The 23738-nt window shown below is 46.1% G+C and overlaps 1 protein-coding gene across 5 annotated transcripts in view; it reads right to left on the bottom strand.

Annotated features, from left to right (window-relative positions):
* TNS3 (tensin 3) overlaps positions 1 to 23738 on the bottom strand; it is a 388908-nt gene that overhangs the window by 229180 nt on the left and 135990 nt on the right. The window contains exon 1 of one of the 5 annotated variants that reach the window (XM_049894026.1): positions 4484 to 18012. The exons of 3 other annotated variants lie outside the window; for them this stretch is intronic. The gene's annotated coding sequence lies outside the window, so the exon portion shown is untranslated. Of the gene's footprint in view, positions 1 to 2984; positions 4464 to 4483; positions 18013 to 23738 lie in introns of those variants that run through there. One more of the 5 variants, XM_049894027.1, reaches the window with a different exon arrangement.

Raw genomic sequence — 23738 nt, 5'->3', positions numbered from 1 at the left:
ACACTGTGCGGCCTCAAGTCGAGATCCTTGCCAACGCTTCCTTTAACAGGATGGCAATTATTATTTGGTAGACATTTGGCTTCGATAACCTTATAAAAAAGAGTATAATCAATGCACCACACGAGGAAAACACCCTGAAGATCACACTATAAAATGTAAAAAGTGAAGCAGGTTAACAAATGCCTCGATGTCAGAGAAAAGACATCTATACTACTATGAAAACACAGTACTATTAGCCAAAAATAAGTCTATCTGTGTCCAGACCACAAAGAAAAGAAAAGAAAAAAAATGCTGATGATCTATAACTTAACTAAGGTTCTGAAAATTTAATCTCTGATCAGCATAATTAACTTATTTTCTATAGGTTTCTGTCAAAAGCGATACTTCAAAAATCAAACACAAGAGTGAGATAGCATCAGCTCCTCATGACTGTGTGCCCGAGCAGAGTCTACAGGCAGGGCCCAAGCAGAGCCTACAGGTAATGGGGTCCAGGCTGGGGCTGAGGGTCGGGTGAGGATGACAGGTGCTGTCTTCTGTGTCCTTGCCACGTGCTGACACCGAGCCCAGCGTTCTGCCACCATTACCACTTTAGGCCACCGGAAATATTGGGAGCACACCCTGGCCACACAGCAGGCAGGCAATGTGGTCAGGGCTGGAGTCCAAGCTCATGGCCCTAACCTCAGCACCTCACTGCCCCTCTGGCCACCTTGCCAGGTTCCTTCTGATCTGGGGCTGTGGCTACAGGGCAGCCTGGACCAATGCACTGACTCACCCCAGGACAAAGAACACAGGCCCCCACCAGCACCACCTGGCCTGTTCTCATGGAGATCAGGGCCTCCTTCTAAGTAAGGAATGCTGAAGGCTCTAGCCCTCACATATGTTTCCTCTCCGGGGTTCAAACACAGGTCAAGGGCGGGCAGCTGCCAACCCCTCTCCTAGCCAGCCTCTGCAGACGTGAAGCCTTGCCCATCAGGGCACTCAGCACGGCCTCCAGACCAGCCCCGTGGCCTCCCTGTGAGAGGACAAGTCTGCACTGTGTGGCTTGTGGAGAGCCAAAGGCCAGCCAGGAGGAGATGGGCCTGGCTGCCCCCGAGCCTGATGATCCAAACTATGGCCCCTCCAGCCAGGGCACAAATGCCACACTGAATCAATCACACAGCACAGCCAGTTGGACATACTTGCGAATCAACAGAACCGTGATGACAAACTTGGAGTGGGGAGCCTTGCAGCCAGAGTTTGAATCCAGGCACCAACACTTATGAGCTGTGTGACCTTAGGCAGGTAGCTTGCCCTCTCTGTGCCTCAGATGCCACATGCATGAAATGGGTTAATAATTGCAGTAGTCGTCTTCACAACATGGTTGGGAGGATTAAAGTAGCAAAGGCCTCTCTAACACTTAGAACGGCATTGGTAGAGATATTAACATTCAAGACAACACGCTCTCTGGGACCTCACTGAGCTGTCAGAGCTAGTGAAACGGAAAAGAGAAAGGAAGAAGTGCCTCAGTGAGAATCACTGAAGTGAGCAGATAATTCTCATGCTCATAGCAGAGAAGAGGACCAAGCTGCAGGTGAGGTGATAGAATTCCTACATTCCTGATCACACAACAGGCATTTATAACACAGGCACTATGTACCTGGTACCAGGTACAAACCCTACAGGTAGGAAAGAACCCAAGAATACCAACTCCAAGTAGGCAAAGCAAGCTTGTTTTCTGTAGTTAAATGGTACGTTCCAAGTGCAGCATCCTTCACTGATACCCACTGCTCTGGGGTGAGGGGCGGGTAGTCGGCCTAGCCCATGGGGTGTTGAGTGAACCAGTGCCTGCCCTTATACAGCCCTCCTTTCAGTTCCCACAGCACACGAAGCCCCCCCCTCCCCCAGGGCCTTAGCATACGCTGTTCACAGCCAGGAATGACCCCTTCTCACTTACCCAAACTTCACTGGGTTAACCCCTGCAAACCCTTGAGTTCTCATCTCAAGATGTCATTTCCCCGGCAAGTATTCCAGATAGCCCTGCCCAGCCCCTTTCCTAAGTTCCCATTCTATCTTAGTCTTCTTTACTGTGCTCATCACAACTATACTGAAATACCCAATTTTGTGAATTTTTCTCCCATGAAAATAATAGCAGAGGCGCACCCTGTCTTGCCCCCACCAGCACTCACACAGGGTCCTGCGCATAGGACAGAAAGAGGACAAAGGTCTGGGGCATGACAGAAGGAATAAATTGACCACTAGCTCCCAAATGTCTAAGGAATGACAGGGCCATTCTAAGAGTTGTGATGATACTGTTCACACCGCAGTAACAAATACTGAATTAGCTTCATTTTTCGGATAATAGAAATAAATGTACCCAAGTTACTTTAACAGACTTCTCATCCTAAAGAGATCAGGATAAAAAGTAATAACTATCCATTCCTTAACAAAGTCATAACATATGGAATAAATTGACCTGAGAGACTTATTTAGGAAGAAAGTACCAACTGAATAGCAACGTAGTTACTGTTTAACTTCAGGAAACTCAGTAAACACTAACAATATGCCTTAGCTACACATTGCTATAAAAACAGGTTCTTCTCTTCAACCAGGGTAGACTCACTCCACCCGTGCCTAGCCAGGTGCTAGGTCAACAACAAAGATCCTTGCAAATACCTTCTCATGTTGTTCTCCAAAACTACCCCATGAGACAAGATTTCAGTATCAAGCCCCCACTCTAAAGTTGAAGTGCCTAAAGTAGAGGTGTTCAGCCACTTGCTCTGGGCAGGTCAGCTGAAGGGGGAAGATCTCTCTCCCTGTTATGCCAGACCTCTGGCTCCAGCCAGAAGCAACCAGCCCTATCCCTTGCCCAGCTCACCTGGAGTCACCAACAAGGAGTGAGGGATAGCAACAGGATCCTTGACCTAGAACAGACTAAATACCTGTGCCTGTGCCTCCTGCCATCTCTTGTCTTTTCTCTCTTTTGGATGAAAACCAAAGTAAGATACCTTACTAGGAATCTCGGCAAAGGCGTAGAGATGCAGAGAGAACGTCAGCTTCCCCCGGAGTCGCTAGGGACTGTGTCCTGTTCCGGCAGTGCTGACAAATCCTGAAACCCGCATTGTAAACAGTTCCAAAAGATGAACAAAACTGGCATTGCGTAACCAGAGCCAAACTCACAAGGAAGCCAGGCTGGGCCCAGGTCTGGTGACGTAGGTCATAGCCCATGGCTGCTGGGCTTTGGAGGGAAAGGACAAGTAAACAGGGCAGGCTGACACACTCTGCACATTTGTTTTTGCTTCCCCAGGCAAAGCAGAGTAAACTTTTTCAAAAATTTTGAAGGCAACCACCAGGCATATTCAATGGACAAATTTAAAGGCGTGTACTTGTTCGTTCACTGATTCATTCATTCACTCATCTCCCAGGCCATGTGGTGTGGGGGGTGAAGCTCACGTGCTTTGAAATCCTATTGCCTGGGTTTGAATCCCAGCTCTGTTTCTGTACTCAATGTCTGACCTTGGGAATTTACTCAACCTCTGTGACTTAGTTTCCTCATCTGAAAAGTGGAGATAATAATAGCATTGTTGGGACGATTAAATAAGGAAACACTTGTAAGGAGCTTAGCACAGTGTCTGGCACATAATAAGTGCTAAATAAATATCAGCTGTTTATTCAATGATTTTATTTGTGTGCCTGGCATATACAGGTACCTGAAAAGTATATCTGCCCCCTCCCCACAAGGCCCTATGAGACCCTATCGCCATGCAAGACTATACCCATTTTACAGAGGAAGAAATGAGATGCAGAGTGCTGAGGGAATTTCCACAAAGCATACAGTTGGTCAGATGTTGTTCCTTTCCAGGATGACAATACTAGAAAAAGCTGACAAGTAAGATTGCCCAGTCTGATTTTTTTTCTTAATGCTCTTAAATACAAACAGCCATATCACCAAGAACTGCCAGATAAAATACATAGACTGAGAGTGAGAAGCTAAAATAACACCATTTTGCAATCGCACTCAACTCTAAGAAACAAATATTTCATTCAGATTCAGATTGTATCTGTGCTTGTCTTTAACCAAATCCTCAGAGACCCCTGCACCCCATGTCAGGAGCAGGGCTGGTGTGGAACATATGGAACCAGGAGGTTTAACCTAGCCAAGGAGGACGATGAAAAACCAGCCAGAGGAAGGCCAGCATTAACCAGGGGACGGGGGATAAGACGAGAATTTTACAATGACATCTGTGATGCTCCATTTTCCTGTTCTCACAAGCTCAACATCCCAAGAAGGGCTGACAGAGCCCAGTCTTTGGCAGGGAAGCAGTCCTCCCCATGGGAAAAAGGAAAGTCCCACCAATATCTGCAGCATCAGGGCTGGGGAGGACTGGTACGTGAGGCTTGTAGCAGCCCCTCCCCACACAGTGAAACAGAGCAGGTCACAGCACACGCGTGCACGCGGTGTATCCTTCAGGGGACCAGCCCCAGACCCTTGCACCCCCGGACTCACGGTGCTGAGAGGGCAGGCAGCCCAGCCAGGAGGTCTGAAGAAGGGCCTTTCTCGTGGCCAGCAGCAGCTCCTTCTTGCTTTGTTCCTCCTCCCCTGAGTACAGTGGAAGCGCCTCCTCCATCTGCTAACACAGCAGTGCAGGCAGCTGGCCACTAGCACTGGGAAAGCACCAGGAGGGTGGGAGGTTCAAGGGCAACAGCAGGTGGGAGCTGGAAGGCCTCAGAGTGCCACGATAAAGGTGAGCACTGGCTTAATCGACCGCACAAGGACAATGTTTGCCCAAGGCTAGCAGGGCCATCCCCTGCCAAGGCACTGGATTAAGGCAATAAGTACTGGCCCTGAGAGCGGTTTAACCAGGAACGGCTGCCACAGAGCAGGGCTGAACCACAGTGAGTCCTGGTGGAAAACTAGCTGGGACCCACCTCCCTGAGAAGCAGAAACAAACCAGACCTACAAACCACCGGTTCATTCTGATTCAGTATATGGAGGCTAGAAATGCAAATTCTCAGCAGGGGTTCAATGGGCAATGAACCACTTTGAAGCCCTGAAACGAACAGCACCTTAGCCCACCTGCTGACCACAGCTGGGCTTCCACCTCCTCCCAAGTTTCTTTCAGGAGGAAAAACCTGCCTTGAGTTCCTGGGAGGCCAGGGGATAAAACCTAGCAGGTGTCCAGTTCCTACCCAATGCCATTCTCTCCCTCCTCCCTTTCTTCTTTTCCCTCCTTTCTACCTTCCCTCCTTCCTCTCTCTCCTTCTCCACTTTCTTCCTTACTTCACTCATTTTTGTTCCACCTCATTTTAAAAAAGAACTGAGGATGACTTACCAAATAAATTAAGAGTAATTAACACAAATTTTAAAATAGAAAAAAATCAATAATCACAAAAACAGGGTCACAAAAAGCATAGCTGGATCAGACAGGGGTGGCCCACAAAACCTCAGTCAGTTATATAACCACATGTTTGTTGAGTTCTGAGCTTCCTGAAGGCCAAAGCAAAAGGTGACCATGGCTGGGCCAATTTCAAATCCTGGTGATAACCGGAACTGTAAAGGTCACTAAACCCATCCAATAGTGACTTAACTCATCACTTCACAACCAGAACTGTGAGAGGGAGGGCACCGGCAATGGCACAACGCCCACGTCCTGAGGCAGGGTTATTTGGATCACCTGCTTCAGAGTCACACCCACCACCACCGCATAAACTGATCAGTGTCACATGGATGTCATTATTTAAAGGACCCATTATACATCTTAAACAGAGAGTTGGTCTCACAGGTGTTCATTTTATAATTACGCTTTACGCCTTGCACGTCCTTTGCATATATTCTTTTATTTCTCCATATGGCTGTTTTAGATTTGCTAATATTAAGCTTAGGATTTTGCATCTATGTTCATGAGAGATATTGGTTTATAGTTGTCCTCCCTAATAACGTCTTTGTCTAGTTTTGGCATTAGGGTAATACTGGCCACATAGAGTGAGCTGAGAAGTGCTCACTCTGCTTTTTTTTTGCGGGGGGGCGGTGAGAGTGGGGAGGAGAGAGGTTGAGGAGGATTGGTGTTAATTCTTCTCTAAAATGTTAAGCAGAACTCACCAGCGAAACCATCTGAGCCTGATGCTTTCTGCTTCAGAAGGTTATTAGTTATTGACTCAATGTCTTTAACAGATACAGTCCCACTCAGATGATCTTTGGCAGGCCAAGTCTTTCAAGGAACTGGTTCATTTTATCTAAGTTATAAAATTTGTGGTCATAGAACTGTTCACACAATGTATTCTTTTCTTTTTATAAATTATTACATAACAAAAAGTATTTCTTCACCTAAAAAAGAGGAAGACAGGGAAGGAAACATGGGATGGAGGGAAGGCTCCCTTCACAACCCCAGTCAGTCACTCTGAACATGGCCACAACAGTGGACTTGAGCATACCAATGACTGCAAAGATGGCGCAGGACCCAGCAAAGTTTCCTTCTATTGAAAAACTTTCAAATTCTAATCTCCCCACATAACAAACATGTCATTATAACATCAAGGCTGGAAACCCTGGTGGCATAGTGGTTAAGTGCTACAGCTGCTAACCAAAGGGTCTGCAGTTCAAATCCACCAGGTGCTCCTTGGAAGCTCTATGGGGCAGTTCTACTCTGTCCTATAGGGTCGCTATCAGTCAGAATTGACTTGACGGCACTGGGTTTTGGTTTTTTTTTTTTTGGTTTATAACATTCAGGAGTGCTGGTGGTGCTGTGGGTAAAGCAATTAACTGCTGACCAAAAGGTCAGTGGTTGGAAACCACCAGCAGCTCCGAGGGAGAAAGATGTGGCAGCCTGCTTTCGTAAAGATTTACAGCCTTGGAAACCCTATGGGGTTGCTATGAGTCACAATCGACTCAATGGCAGTGGGTTTGGTTTTGGTTATATTATTATTAAAAGAATCATGATCACAGCCCAGCACATATATATACATAAACATATATAAACCCTGGGGGCATAGTGGTTAAGTGCTACAGCTGCTAACCAAAGGGTCGGCAGTTTGAATCCGCCAGGCACTCCTTGGAAACTGTGGGGCAGTTCTACTCTGTCCTATAGGGTCACTATGAGTCGGAATCGACTCAACGGCACTGGGTTTGGGTTTATGTATATATGTCAAAAGGTTAGCAGTTCAAATTTACCAGCTGCTCCTTGGAAACCCTAGGGGGCAGTTCTACTCTGTCCTATAGGGTCACTATGAGTCAGTATCAACTCAACAGCAACGTTTTTTTGTTTGTTGGTTTGTTTGGCTTATGTGTCTGTAGGAAGCAAAGTTTTGGAGTAATCCTTTCTCCTTAGAAGAAAGCTAGCAGATGACAAGCTAATGCTTGGACACTAGCTTCTGAAGACATGCTTTTCCGCTTCCAGGTATCTATTTTCCACCTGACAATTTCTACCAGCTTGCCAATGTCTTGCACTGAGAAGCTTGGATTACTTTCTAGACAGACAGTCTGAAGAACCCAGCATTCTGGAGCGGTTTGAAGAAAACCACAGACCGCCCCTGCCCAGGATGGAGGAGAGAAAGATACCAGAGAACAGGAGGTCCTCAAGTGGAAGGACTCTTAAAAGTCAGGTGACCTACACAATTCAAAGCTGCCTGAGTCCTCAGACTCCTCACCCAAGGCTCCGTTAGACACCACCAGGCACCAGGAACTCCTGACTTCTCAAGGTGAGAGCCCAAGACTCTCACCTACCCCTGGGAAGACAGTGCCTTCTGGAATAACTGTTTCCAACTTTAGCTTGCATCAGAATCACCTAGAACGCTTGTTAAAAGATTTGGGGGCCCTACCCCAGAATTTCTGATTCAACAGGTCTGGGAGGGGGCTGAATAATTTGCATCTTGAAGTTCCCAGGTGGATGCTAACGCTATTTACTGGTCCAGGACCACCGTGAGAACCCTGACCTAACACAGCCTGGACTGGGCTGACGACCTTGTTATTGCACAGGGTGCGGCTTCATGAGAGCGTTCCTCCATGTCAGGTTCACCCAATCTCTCAACTACGTTAAGCACCACACCTGCAGCAACACAGCCAGCCTCTATTTGAATAGCTCCAACGAAAAGGAGCTCACTACCGCATAAGGCAGTCCAAGCCCATTTTAAACTGTCTTAATTTTCCAAAATTTTCATTGTATTGAGTCAAAATCTGCACTCACTCAATGTCAGAGCGTTGGCCTATTTCTTCCTATGAGCAATCCACATTAAAGTTAGTTCTCCTGACAATGGAGGTATATGATTTTCCCAGGGAAAAAGAAGTAAGGGTTCAGCTGGCCAGTTTAAAACAACCCTTTATTTGGAACAAATTTTTATAAGGCTTTAGGAGGTAAATGTTTCCATTTAAAAAAACAATGTATCAACTTTGTGTCATTTGTTGATGAGTTCAGCAGGCTTTCCTCTAAACACTTCATCAAAAAGACACAGTGTAGCCGGGCTAAGAGACTGTCCTTCCAGATGTCAACATTCCACATTAAGGACTCAGCAGTCTTCAGTCATGAGGCAATGGAAGATACCAGGGCAGTGATTGGAAAACACCGGGCTGTGATTTAAACAATAATGATAAAACAGCTATTGACTACTGAGCAAGGTCCACTGCCACCCCTGAGCTCTGTGTTTCATACACAACATCTGTACCCTACAGCTCTGAAGCAGAGAGACGAGGATCCTGAACCCCCGGGGACCATCCACTTGGCTTCGACAATTACCAACTCAGGCCCCAAAGCGCCCCATGGATACACCTGCCCCTCCCGCCTCAATGGACTATTTTAAAGCTAGCAACAGACATCACATCTTTTCACCTATAAATATTTCCGTATGCATCTCTAAAATACCAAACCAAAAACCCACTGCCATCGAGTGGATTCCAACTTATAGCGACCCTATAGAGAGTAGAACTGCCTCATAGGGTTTCCAAGGCTGTAAATCTTTAGGGAAGCAGGCTGCCACATCTTTCTCTCACTGAGTCGCTGGTGGGTTAGAACCACCAACCTTTCGGTTAGCAGCCAAACTGTATAACCACTGTAGCACCAGGGCTTCTTTTTAAAAAACAGAACAACAAAATACCAGGATTTTGACAATAAATTCCCTGATTAGATCAAATATCTATTCAGCTCAAATTTCCCTGCATCATAATTTTTTTTTGCTATTTTTTTTTTTACCCTCACTGTCTGTCTGAAGTTTCAAATAAAGCCTTGCAATGCTTATTTGCTATATCTCTTCAGTTGCTATAAAATATAGGTTCTTTCTCCTCCTCCTCCCATTTATTTGTTGAAAAAAACGGGGGTTATTTTTGCCCAGTAGAAACTCTGGATTTTACCAGCTGCTCTGGTATAATCTGAGACATGGTTCTGGCCCCTGCATTTCCCGTAAATTGTAGAAAGGTCTGAGACTCTATCTGAAGCTGTTTAGATTTTGTGGCAAGGACATGCAGGGTGGCACAGTGTCCTTCCAGCAGGAGGCACATGGCATGCAGCTGATTTTCATTTGTGGGGGCAGAGGCTGCTGCTGATCACTGCCTGCAGCCAACATTCATATACTAGGGGTTAGAAAAATGGTAACAACTTAATTTCATCACTTTTTAACATTTATTAGCTGGGGTTCCTCTTTAAAGAGAACCTTTCCTCTTTATCTACTTGGAAACCCTGAGGTATCGTTCATATGAGAAAAGGAGGCTATGTGCTTGGTTCTTTCCCTTAATTAACCAATTTTCAGAATCAACTGGCTCCCAGGGTCCTCTGAAGGTAACTACTGAGGCTTTTGTTTGTTTGGTTGGTTTGGTTTTTGTTTGTTTGTTTTGTTTCTTAATAAGTAGCTATTTTTAAAAGTCTATTCAATAGATCAGAAAATTTACAAAGTTAGTAACTGTTCTCACCTGGATGCACACCCATGTCTGTCACCCCAAGGTCTCTGATTCTTCCCTGCCCCATCCTGCTTTCCAGACCCAAGACCCAGTATGTCACAGACTGGATTATGTCCCCCCAAAAATGTGTGTATCAACTTGGTTAGGCCATGATTCCCAGTATTGTGTGGTTGTCCTCTATTTTGTGATTGTAATTTTACGTTGAGAGGATTAGGGTGGGATTGTAACACCACCCTCACTCCGCTCACCTCCCTGATCCAAGGTAAAGGGAGTTTCCCCAGGGTGTGGCCTGCACTACCTTTTATCTCTCAAGAGATAAAAGCTAAGGGAAGAAAGCAGAGAGTTGGGGACCTCCTAATACCAAGAAAGCAGCACCAGGAGCAAAGCATGTCCATTGGACATGGGGTCCCTGTGCCTGAGAATCTCCTCGACCAGGGGAAGATTGAGAACAAGGACCCTCCTCCAGAGCTGTCAGACAGAGAAAACTTTCCCCTGGAGCACCCTGAATTTGGACTTGTAACCTAGTAGACTGTGACAAAATAAATTTCTCTTTGTTAAAGCCATCCACTTGTGGTATCTCTGTTATGGCAGTGCTAGATGACTAAGACATAGTTCTTTCCAGGAAGACAGGCCACCCACTTCCTCACACTCCTGAGTGCCCAGGAGAGGGGCAGGCTGGGGACAGCCACAGTTGACACTGGTAGGAAAAGAGATTGTTAGCTAAATGAGGCGCTTTTAACTAAAACAGAAAATGCCAAGCCAATTGTTGCTGTTTTTGTCTGTACAACCCAACCCATTGCTGTTGAGTTGAACTTGACTCATAGCGACCCTGTAGGACAGAGTAGAGCTGCCTCATTGGGTTTCCAAGGAGTGCCTGGTGGATTCCAACTGCCGACATTTGGTTAGCAACCATAGCTCTTAACCACCCCATATATGACACATGGTTTCTTATAAGGACAAAAATTCCTTTTTCTTTTACAAAAACTGTTTCACAATAAATAGTCTTGGGGAAGTGAATGTTTTAAACAAGTTCACAAGAAGAGCAAAACAATAAACCGTGAAAAGCAGCTGTGAGAACTGTGAATCGATGCTAGTTTCTCCGAATGAAGACATTGTGCAGCCTGCAGGTTCATGCCCAAACCCTGGTCCCACAAAAGTACAAATGAGGTTCCACCCCAAAAGCTTAAATGTACTCTCGGTGACCTGAGGAACGGGACAGCCGTAGGTACCTGGTTATCTAACCACTTAAAAGCTTAAAGAATAAAAGCCTATCTGTGCAAGAGGACACCACAGATATCCTATTAGCCAACACCCACATTTGGAGAGAAAACAAAAGCTTATAAGAGGCTTGAAGAACTTATGGAGCTTCTCAGTGGTGCAGTTAATATGCTTGGCTGCTCATCAAATGGTTAGAGGTTCAAGTTCACCCAGAGGCACCTCGGAAGAACGAACTGATTATCTACGTTCAAAAGAAAGTAGAAATCTTTATGGAGCTCAATTCTATTCTGACACACAGGGGGTCGCCATGAGTTGGCGGCAAATTGTGGCAACTGGTTTTTTGCAGATCTTATAGTAGAAGTGTTCCCCTTACTGTAGTAGTCCCCATCCCACACTATTTCAATAGACCCTTTCCCTTTCCCCTTTTCTTTCTGAACAAAGTGTCTCTCTATTGAGAGAGAGAGAGAGAGAAAGGAAGAGAGGGAGAAAGCAAGGAAACAGACACTTAGAGAATAAGACTATGTATAACTTAAGGGGAATCCCTGGGTGGTACAAACAGTTAAGTGCTTGGCTGCTAATGGAATGACTGGAGACTCAAATCTAGCCATGGGAGCCTCCAAAGAAAGGCCTGGCAATCTACTTCCAGAAGATCAGCCATTGAAAATCCCATGGAGCAGTTCTGCTCTAACACACATGGAGTTGCCATGAGTTTGGAATCAACTCGAGGGTAACTGTTCAGTAACTTAGGGAGGAATCTGAGACTGGAACCGGAGCTGCCAAGCTGACAAGCCCAGGTGTACTTCATGCCCCATTGCTGTCTCTCCTCAATTAGTTTTTTGTCTACTCATTTGTTTGTGGAAAGAGAGTGTGACTGTGTTGTGTGCATTTTAATAAGTGAGTGGTTGTCTTGCGGGTAAAATGCTCTCAGGTAATTTAACCACTGTGCCAACACAATGCCTCCTTTACGAAGTCAAGGGTCTTCCATGCGGGCCTGGGATGTCTGCTGCCATTAGTATGCTATGGTAACATTTTTACTAATTTGGCACATTAGAAAAATAAGCATGTGGTATTCCCTGTTGAACGAGTGAAACAGCTACTGCCATTTCTACGAGATGACAAGCAAGGAGACATATCATTTATCTAGATTTCTCTCATCCACAGCAGACTTCCAGTCATCAAATCTGGTGGCCATTCATTCTTCAGAAACATTTCTCAATTGTCCCATCCCTGTGGGAGGCACTGCCTGTTTTCAAACCTAAGAGGCTAGTCAATGTTTCAGCTGGAGGGCACCTTGGGAGCCAAACTCATCACCCCAGGGCTGCCCGAGCATGGGGTGAACCCGGACACAAAAGCTGCGAGCACCAGACCTGGTCCCACTCTCTCATTTCAGGGATGAGAACCTGGTATCCAAGGAAGGTCAGGAACTTGCCGGGCAGGAATTCAGGGCAGTGTCAGAAGATACCCTGGACTCCCACCTCTCAGAGGCAAGAGTAGTACAGAGACATGTCCATCACCCATGGGTAACCCAGGCCTGTGGAGACCTCCACGTGGAGATGTGGGCTATAATCAGGGGTGGACTATGCAGGTGCTTAGCATCCTTACTAAATCTTCTGTAGTGATCAATTTCACACGTGACATGGTTCACTACAGATGTGTAAGTAAGCACAAGGAAGCCTGGACTTACTTTGCTTACTCGGTCATCTGCCCTGTCAGGAACTGTAAATTTAAAAAGAGGCTTTGATTCTGTAGGAAGGTGCCATAGGGTTGGGAGCAAGATAGATACCAGCCATACCTAGAAGTAGAATCTTTGATTTGGTGCAAAAACGTGTGATCTTTTCCTACAGATGATCTGGTAAGCAAAGTAAGCACCATGCTTGCCTTGCCTATTGGACAATCCACCCCGGGTTTAATCATTAGCCAATGCTTTTGTGCTGACCGGCAGGGCCATAAGCTGACACCAGAGTTACCATGTTCCTTGCTGCTAATTTTTCACAATCCCCTCCACCTGCAAAGGAGGTCCACAATCGCTGCAATGAAAGCTGGGCTCACAAAGCTACAAGGGGGTTGGGTTTTGAATCTGAAGCTCAGCATTGCTGTTTTGTAAATGTGTTTAGGATTTCCCCCTTTCTTAGAAGGTCAAGGAACTCAAACATGAGGAAGGCTCCTGGGCTGTGTGCAGAGTCTGTGGGGAGGAAATGCAAATGACTTTGTGGAAGACCAGAGAGCCTCCTCAGGAGTTCAGGGCCTTTCCCAGAAACCCAAGCAATTTCTGTCCTCCAATGTTGAAAAACGCCAAAGGGCTGGAGGCTGTTTTAGATGTGGGACGAAATGGCAAAATCAAAGAAAAATATAAACCAAAGTTTAGCCTGTGGTTAGAAGGACAGGAGGGTAGGACATGCCACTGACTTCATGGAAAATCGACGGCCATGGCATCAAGATGGCAGTACGGCCACCTGTGGAATGCTTTGAGAAGCAGCTCAAAAGAGAGGCTGGTGGGCAAAGATCAGGGCACCTGCCCCAGGGGTCCAGGACCCAGGTCTAGCTCTGACACTTCGCTATCCAGGCCCCTGCTCAAGCATGGGGTCATTTCCAGGAAGAAGGGAGATGTGTCAGCAGGTCCCAGCCCTGGACTCTTGCTGCGTTAATGCCAGACACACTCAGGCCACGCCTGGAGCCCTCCCTCTACAGCAAGGGCTTCACTTCCCCTCCCTGAAAACTATCCAATGGTGGCAGCTTTAGTCCTACCCAGTCTGCAGCTCAGCTCATATGCAAAGGTACCTCTTCCAAACTAATGTCCACAACCGTCCTCTTTTGTTTCTCTGCCCATCCTCAATATCTGTTCCATGCCGGCAGTACGTGACAGATTGCGGGGGAATGTGGTCCTCATCCCCTGGCCCCCTCAGCAGGCCACGCTGTTTCACGTCTTGCTGAAGCCTATGAGGGGTCTCCATCATAGGTGCCCCTGTATGGGCTGGGCCTTGCCTGACCAGGCCAGGAACAGCTCCCTCCTGATGCTGCAGGCCATAACGAAGTTCCAGAAACACTTGGTGAACAAATGAGCAATATGGAACAGGTGAAGGGAGGACACCTGACACACTAGAGCCGCCACATAAACTATCACAAACTGTGTGGCTTCAACCAACAGAGATCTACTCTCTCTCACAGTTCTGAAGACAAGAAGTCTGAAATCACGGTGTGGTCTCTTCTCATTTCTTAACTAATTCTATCGAAATAAAGTCATCAAGAGATATCACCCAAGGGGTGAATACACAGAGATAAGAAAAAGCAAATCTGAGAATAGTTCAGGACTATGCCTTCAAACTTTTTCTCCTGACCGGGTCCTAGATTCAAACAGCTCCCTGGCCTTCACAATGGGAACTGAGAAAGATGTAATAAATAAGTAACTGAGAAGTGAAGTTACTTAATAACTGCCAGCAAGCCCAGCCCAGGGAGTGTGGTTGCTCCAAGCTGCCCCAGAGCATCTAGCGGGAGTGTGGACCACTGGGATGAGAGGGTACCTGGGGATAGAGACCCCAGTTTACAACCCAGTTCATCATCAGGTCCCCACTCTTCTTCAGTTAGTAAATCCTGGACCTCATGTTAGTCAGAACCTCCTCTGAGGAGTCAAAGAACCAGCCAGCCAGCGCCAGTACTCACAACTTCTATGAGGTGAGGCGGGAGGGGCTCTGCAGGGCTCCCGCTGCCTAGGACGCAGCCCCGGGAAAAGAGGACCCACAGGTCATCCTTGAGTACCAGGACCCTCCTTTCCTACATCTCCATCCTCTCAAGGTATCACTTTCAAACATGATTCTCTGCCGCTTTCCTCCAAAGAGCTGGTGCTATGTACATCAGTCAACTAGAAGCCACAACTCTGGAATAATTTATTTTCAACTCGAAATTGTGGGAAAGCATCAATATATATTTTATTTCTGAGTCTCAACAGGTTTTTGCCAGAACCAGGGCCATTAAGTTTGTTTCTCTTGACCAAACTGAACGCTTGGACTTTCAGCCAATGGTATTCTTGAGCCTCTTCTCTCTATTTCCTGTAGGCAAGAGAGATCCAGGGGCAAGGATGTTTGCAAGTCTCTGCAGGCCTGATGTAATTTAGTTTCAATGAGCAATATAGAAGTTGACGGGCCAACAGTGGGTCTAGACATCCGTGTGCATGCTTATGTATGTATATGGTTTCCAGATAGCAGGGCCCAGCACTCAGCTCAGGCTCCACTGTGGCACGTGTGTCTGTGTCTCTGAAGTTAACTACAGTGAGGGAAATAACGTCTGAGCACGAAATAGCCAGAGCAGGCCAAATGTCTGCACTCACTGACTATGAGGACAAGAAATCCAGACACAGAAAGGGATAACTGTGGACTAGGCTCGTCAGGAAAGGCTGACGTAGCATCAGGCTTGGAGTGGTCCAGGATTTGCTCTGCTGTATTCTTGTACATCCATTGTCTTCTTCACTGAGCCCCAAGCCAATACTATATGCATGAAAAGCTTGTATGCTCTGTTTAAAATGTGTGGCTGCTATCTAATTTTGACATAGAATAAAGTAAGTGCCATTCAAGTAGATTTGTCTTCATCCGTCTCGAATATCACCCAATCTGGTGGCCACTCTTTCTGAAACAATTAAATACCCTATTTGGGAGAATCTGTCTTTCACCATCAGAGGAAGAATGGCTGCAATGGAAGTATTTGCTGCTGCATAGCTTTTCTAGATACTCGGAGTCTGAGCTTGTTCTAATCTCATCGCCCATGATCACTTCCTCTGTTTGACTTTGTGAGTTTAAGCCAGCCATACTGAACAAAGTTCCAACACACACATGCCTGCACAGCACGCACACACACATGCACTCACATGTATACATACACACATATGCACATAGCGTGCTACACATGTACACACGTGCACAGCCTGCATGCACAGATACCAGGATACAGCTGACAGTAGTGAAGCCAGTTCTCAGGTTCTGACTTCAGTCTGTGTAACCTGATTCCTGATGTCCCCTTGGACAGAAACAACCCATTGTCTTCACTTGAGTTAAACAAAGGGAAGTACAACCGCCATGATTTCAATGAACAGCTGACTCATATTTCAGTAACTATTATTATACGACCTCTTCTCTGGTATAAGGAACCACAATGGCTGAGCAAAAACAATCAATCTGGGAGCAGGGGCAACAAGGTGGGGCTTCACACCTGCATCCTGAGCAGCTGAACCTGCTGCTGGAACACAAGGCCTGCTGCTTGCAGCACCCCACACATGGTCCGGGAAGGTGGGGACACAGGCCTCTTTCAGAGAAGGCGGCCCCACTGAAGGGGTGGACTTCCCAGGCACAGAACTCAGGTTGTCTACCGGCAGCTGGTGGCCCCATGGCCACCTCCCCAAACACGGGGCTCACTGGGAGTGGCCCAGGAAGCTGACAGCAAGAATGGCTCCACAGAGGTGGAACCAGTAACCTCCTGGAGGAAGCCACACCTGCACCTGGGAAATAGGCTCAGATTCTCCATGTGCTGATATGCATCAGCTTCCTGGATATTGTGTGAAAAGTAAAGATAAGGTGGGAGAGAGGAACCATTCTGCCTTTGAATGCCAATAAAAACCTGTTAGGCCACTGTTCAGACTGCACCGTGAACAGATCCTACAAATCACTGACTGGGGCCCGCATGCCCCATCCACACTTCTGACCACTGGCTGTCTTTCCTATTAGCCCCTTCCTTCCTCTAAGTCTCCAAGCACAGCATTATTAGATCAACAGGTTATGGTGTCTGGCAGCACCCAGGCCTCCATTAACGAGAGGTTACCATGAAGTCTTTCCAAGGCCGTGCCTTCAGCCCTTTTCTGCCTGGATTCCCTCCTCGACTCCCAGTTCCAACTATGACATGCAGATAATTTGCATATGAGACCTACTTCTGCCCCCTGGCCTGCTATTACCATTCGACAGACATCTCCCCTGTGATGGCCCCAGATGCTTCCATTATGCCTGCCAAGTCCTGGGTTCATGACGTGCCCACAGACCAGCCTCACCTCCTGGACTCTTTTTCTGTTGTCTTCTGCCTTAGTTATTTAGTGCTGCCATAACAGAAAAACCACAAATGGATGGCTTTAACAAACAGAAATTTATTCCCTCACTATTTAGGAGGCTAAAAGCCTGAATTTAGAGCATCAGCTCTCTCTTTTGGCTCTGGGGGAAGATCTTTATCATCAATCTTTCCCTGGGTCTACAAGCTTCTCAGTGCAGGGTCCCTGAGCCCAAAGGAGGTACTCCACTCCTGGCTCTTCTTGCTTGGTGGTAATAGGTCCGTCTTCTCTCTCCTTGACTCTCTCCTTTATATCTCAAAAGACATTGACTCAAAATACAACCTAAGCCTGTAGATTGTGTCCTATCTCATTAACGTAACTGCCTCTAATCCTGCCTCATTATCATCTTAGAAGTTAGGATTTATAACACATAGGTAATTACGTCAGATTACAAAATGGAGGATAACCACACGATACTGGGAATCATGGCCTAGCCCAGTTGACACACATTTTTAGGGGACACAGTTCAATCCATAACAACGTCCTCACTCCAACCAAGGCCTTCAACGCCTACACTCCCCATGATACCACCCCACCCCAGTCTTCCTCACTGCCAGAAGGGTAACTAGGACATTCTCCCATCTTCCCAAGGAAGCATCCCCCAGTTGCCATTGAGTTGGCTACAGTTTGTGTGTCAACACAGAATTGTACTCCATAGGGTTTTTCATGGCTGATTTTTCAGAAGCAGATCACCAGGTCTTTCTTCCGTGGTGCCTCTGAGTGAGCCTGAACTGCCAACCTGTAGGTTAGCAGCTGAGCGTGTTAACTGTTTACACCACCCAGGGACTCAGGGTCAGGGTAGGGAAGAGGCCCATGAGGCAGAGACCAAGAAAGGGATTTTCTTTCCTCAACAACAAGGAAAACATCGCATATATATATATATATATACACACATATACGTATACGTATTCGTATACGTATACGTATACATATACATATACATATACATATACATATACGTATACGTATACATATACATATACATATACATGTACGCATATGTATGTAACTCCCCCTTCCCCCACTATTTTGGATATAACAGGCCTACAACACAGAGACAAAGGCCTCAAAATGATGCAACTGAAAAAGTCTGTCTGAAATGTGTAGAGCTGCTCTGAGTAACACAAAGCCTGAGGGTGGATCTAGTCACCAGCAGCTTCCGGTGGCACAGGGGCTCCAGTCCACCTGCTCTGGAAGCCAGTGGAGCCTTCCTACTCAGGAAGCAGGTGACGCGCTCTGGTACTGATCAACCTGCTCCCTCCCTCAGATGGCGGGGGAACAAATGAACAAAAATACAAAGGCTGCTTGAAGGAAAAGGACTTCTTTGCCCTTTTGAACCCACTAAACAATGAATACGGCTTTGTTCCCTTCATGGAGTATTTCCTATTGGTCATGATGAGCACTAAGAATGTAATACATCATTTCATATAGTCCTTACGGTCACCCTGTAGGGAACATGGTAACATTCCATTGTACACAAGAGGAAAGTAAAGCCCAGAAAGGTTGAAGGGCTCCATTCAAGGTCATAAGGCTCTAGCATGTCATAAATAGATTCAACCCCACTTGGATGCCAGTCCCAAGCTCAATTATGAGTACAAACTGTGCCTCTACATATATGAAGTATGCACACACATATAGATATAGAAGCCAAACACTAAACCTATTGCCATCAAGTCATTTCCAACTCATAGTGAGCCCATGTGTTGCAGAGAACTAAGCTCCACAGGGTTTTCTTGGCTGTAATCTTTTTGGAAGCAAGTCGTCAGGCCTTTCTTCTGTGGTACCACTGGGTGGTCTGAATTGCCAACCTTTAGGTTAATAATTGAGTGCAAACCTTTTGCGCTACCTAGGGACCTTGATGGCGATATATAGGAACAGTTAAAACTTAAGACTCCGTCTTACATAGCCTGATTATCTCTCCAGTTACTAGTGATCACAGTTATCTGGAGAAACAATGGTGCATCCCCTTTATTAGCCAATAGATCACATCCCATAAATAGGTAGTGCAAGCGTGGCATAAACAGACTTGAGCACCACCAATAATCCTTTTATGTCTAAAAGCAGAATCAAGGGCCTCATTGACATAGAGCCAGAGGTCCTCCAACTACAAACACTGGGGCAGCCACTTGCAGCAGCTTGTCTTTGACTTTCTTCTAGAATAATCATCCGACTCTACCCAGGGAACAGGCGTTGAGTCTTTACTGTGCAACTGTGGTGAGGACATGTCCCCAGAGCTCAGCCCATACGCTGTGTGGTTCCAATATCATATACTTTCTCTGAGGATTCCTGTTTATCTCCCTTCTTCCTGATAAGACACATCCAACAACTGAGGTTTCCTTTTTAAGTTGGCTGTCCACAAACTAGGAGCCTGTTTACATGTTGAATCAGCTAGCACTTACAAAAGGTAGGTCAGCCTCCTGGCTTTCTTCTCAACCTCACTACCTACCATTCTTAGTCTAATGTATTAACCTAGCTTCACATCCCAATTTTGTCAGCCACTGCGATAAACAAAAGAAGGTTCGACTAAAGGAAAAGTAATAGAGGAGTGGGCAGTATTCAAGGTTCAAGGCACTACAACCATGGGAAAGACTTCTTCCCTCATGGTGTTTGAAATGCCCCGGGCATCATGAAGACCCCACTTCCAACAGACAAACGGCTCTCTCAAGTATAATATCACCAAGGTAACCAAGTCCAGTACAGTCCATCAGGGGATGCTGTCAAATCCTGCTGTCACAGCCATGGTTGACGCCTCCCCTCTGAATACACCAGTGTAATGTGCCCAAGCATTTCTAAGCAAGCATGCCACAGCCGCTACTAGGCCAGGACCACTGCACTGAGGCAAACCCTGCAGCTCAGTGTTAAAATGTCCTGGAAGGAAGCTATTCTGGAAACTTTTGGAAGGGCTCAAGGCCCTCAGGTCTTCATCTGCAGAGGGGAGGTTGGGCAGTGTTATGGATTGAATTGTGTCCCCCCAAAAGGACACACCGAAGTCCTAACCCCATACCTGTGAATGTGACCTTGTTTGGAAATAGGGTCTTGGAAAACATTATCAGTTAATATGAAGTCATGCTGAAGCACCAAAAAAATGAACAAACAAAAAAAACCCTGTTGCCATCAAGGCGATTCTAACTTATAGCAACCCTACAGGACAGCATAAAACTGCCCCATAGGGTCTCCAAGGAGCGCCTGGTAGATTCGAACTGCTGCCCTTTTGGTAAGCAGATGTAGCTCTTAACCACAATGCCATCAGAGCTTCCAAGTGGGTCCTAATCCCATCTGAGTGGTGTCCTTATAAAACAGGAGGAGAGATGCAGAGACACACAGAGGGAAGACGGTCATATGAAGAACAAGGTAGAGACTGGAGTGATGGCACAAGACAAAGACCTCCTTGGGCCACCAAAAGTGGGAAAGACAGGATCTTCCCCCAGAGCCTTGGGAGAGAGAATATATCCCTGCTGACATCCTGAGTTCAGACTCCCGTTCTCCAGACATATGAGGGATTAAGTACTGTTGTTATAAGCCATTAGTGTGTAGTACTTTGTGATGGCAGTCCCAGGAGAAGAGTAGAGCCTGGAACCAGCTGAATGCCAATGTGGAGCAGCAGCAGCAGGCCCAGGGATGAGCAGCACAGTTCCCAGAATCAGAGGAAGGACAGAGAGGCCCTGAAGGCACACTTACACCCCAGTACACCCAAGGCCCGGGCCCAGAGCACAGCCTCAGATAGAGTGCCGGAAGAGCAACGTGTCAAGCCCAGCAGGCCACCTGCTCTGAAAGGCTGATGACTCACAGATTCAAGGGCGACTGACTCACCATGGCCTCCGATAACATGTGAGGACAGACTGGGAGGGAACAAAAACAAAGGAGACCCTGTCTAGGTCAGGCCGGGAGGGGCTGAATCAGGAGGTGGTGTGGCATGGCCAAAGAGGTCTGGATGTTCATTATAATTCTCATATGTCCTTTCTATTCATTTATGAGCCAGGTAACCTTGGGAAAGTCACTCACCTACTCCTGCCCATGGTGTACATCCCAGAGAGATGTTCTGATAATTTAATGATGCACTGAGGGCCAGAAACACCAACCTGGGGGTCTGAAAAATCCCAGGCACTAAATAATCATTAATTTCCTTCCAAGCTCTACTAATAAAACTTGAAATTTTTTTCCTACACAAATCATCCTTGATTCTAAAATGTGGCACATAAAAAATACTAGAAGAAGGCTAATGAACATACCTACCTGGTCTCCAACACTGTGGAAAAGTAATTGTCAAAGGGCAGGCAGAGGAAGCCAGGAGCAAGGTCCTCTAATGGCCTCTTGACAGCTATATGACCTTGGAAAGGAGTTGCTGGGTTAACATGCTTGGCTGCTAACCTAAAGGTTGGAGGTATGAGACCACATAGAGATACCTCAAAAGACAGGCCCAGGATCTAGTTCCAAAAAGAAAAAATCAGCCACTGAAAATCCTACAGGAAGGATGGAGCAAGATGGTGAAGTGAGTGGATGCTCCCATTTACTCCCCCAGCAACTAATCCACTGAACAACAAATAAAAACAAGCCCAGACTGAGAACTCAGAACTCTGAATGGCAGCTGAGGTGTTGGAAAGCTGGGGTGAGTCCAGAAGGGGGGGGGGAGGAGGAGCAGGGATGGCACAGAAGCTGGGAGAGCCTACCAACTAACATCTGAAGCACTAGCTCATGGCAGACGTTTTGGGGTGGGGCTGGGCAACACCCCAATCTGAGGAAGCTATAGCCTGATTTCTTAAGGCAGCGGAAACTGGCCATGGGAGTCCGTGGGCCATGCATCCGGTACAGGGTGAAGGAAGACCATGGGGTTGAGAGAAAGTACTGTTGAATCTCGTTGAGGCCAGAGATGGACAGGCACTAGCACTGAGAGGAACTGCAAAGGCAGCAGGGTGAGGGGAATATTTGGACAATGCAGAAAAAATGACTGGCTCCCTGCCCACAGCAGGACAATGTGAGAGAACCTGTGCAGGGGTGCCTGGGAGGGAAAGACAGAGAGAGTGCCCCCTCTTCAACACAGGGAAGTCCGAACCCCACTGCTTACATCAGCATCTGTGATTAGCTAACCCCCACCCCTGCCACACATGCCTATTGAATTCCACTGACTGAACATTTAGCACTCCTGAACTAGTGCTGAAAAAAAAAGAAGGAAAAAAAGGGTAAGAGTGCCCTCAGGAGGAGATACCAAGCCCACAGCTGCTAGGTCAATTCTGACTCATAGTGACCCTGTGGGATGGAGTGGAGCAGTCCCATGGGGTTCCAGGGCTGTGAGTCTTTGGGGAAGCTGGCTGCCACATCTTTCACCCATGGAGTGGCTGGTGGGGTGTAGGCCCTGGCCTTTCAGTAGGTAGCCAGGCACTTGGCTGCTGTGCCATGACAGTGCCCAATCAGAAAATTTTCCCACAAAAGCCAGAATACAAAATTTAAAGAAAACAAAATAGCCCAAGTTCAATAAAAAAAATAATAAAACACACACACAAAAAAAAAATCACACAAGAAAAAGGACCAATCAAAAGCAAAACATAAGGAAGAGCAAATTTCTCCTATGGAGACCACGGTAACTGAAAAAATTGATAATTTTCAGACAATAGTGCTAAACACACTTAAAGAAAGCAAAAAACACGGAAAACCAACTAGCAGAGATTGGGAAACAAATGGAGGAACAAAATGAAAGACAATAAGAAAATTGAAAACATCAAAAAAAAAAAGAGAGAACTACTGAAACTGATGAATAAAGCAACTGAATTAGAAAAAAGCAAGCAAAACATACAACAGTCAAATAGAAGACAGGGTACATGAACTAGAAGACAAAATAACTGAAATTATCAAGTCTCAAGAAAACAAGAGAAAAGAACAAAGAAAAGTGAACAAACCCAAATGGAAATACAGGATTCAATTAAGAAATCTAACATTAGAATTACTGGAATCCCAGAGCACCATGGCAACGACAAAGGCATAGAAACAATTTTCCAAGAGACAATCAGAGATAATTTCTCAGACTTGAACAGAGAACCAAATCCACAAATACAGTGGGCTACATGAACCCCAATTAGAAGAAACATGAAAAGATCACTCTCCACAATATCCTAATAAAATTCTTGAAAAACAAAGACACAGAGAGAATTTCAAAAGCAGCAAGAGAAAAACACAATATAAGATACCAAGGGTCTTTCATAACAGTCAATGCAGATTTCTCCCCAGAAACTCTAGCAGCCAGAAGACAACGGAGTGACATATATAAAATACTGAACAACAACTGCCATCCAAGAATTCTTTTCCCAGCAAAGCTGTCATTCAAAGATCAGTGGGAAATTGAGACACTGTCAAACAAACAGAAACTCTGGGAATTGGCCACTACCAGACCAGCTTTGCAAATATTACTCAAGGGAGTACTCCAAATGGAAAAACAAGATCATTAAATACTCCTATTTTTTTATACATGGGGAAATAAACAAATAAATAAAAAATAAGAGAGAGAGATCACCAAAAAACGCAACAGCAGGCAATCATAAGTATATGATATTTTCAGGGTATAAACTCAATAATTAAATCCCACAAACAATACAA

This window comes from Elephas maximus, chromosome 8 (genome assembly GCF_024166365.1).
Source record: "Elephas maximus indicus isolate mEleMax1 chromosome 8, mEleMax1 primary haplotype, whole genome shotgun sequence".
Classification (NCBI taxonomy): domain Eukaryota; kingdom Metazoa; phylum Chordata; class Mammalia; order Proboscidea; family Elephantidae; genus Elephas; species Elephas maximus.
Note: the sequence above shows the minus strand (reverse complement) of the source record. Positions and strands in the feature narration are given on the sequence as shown.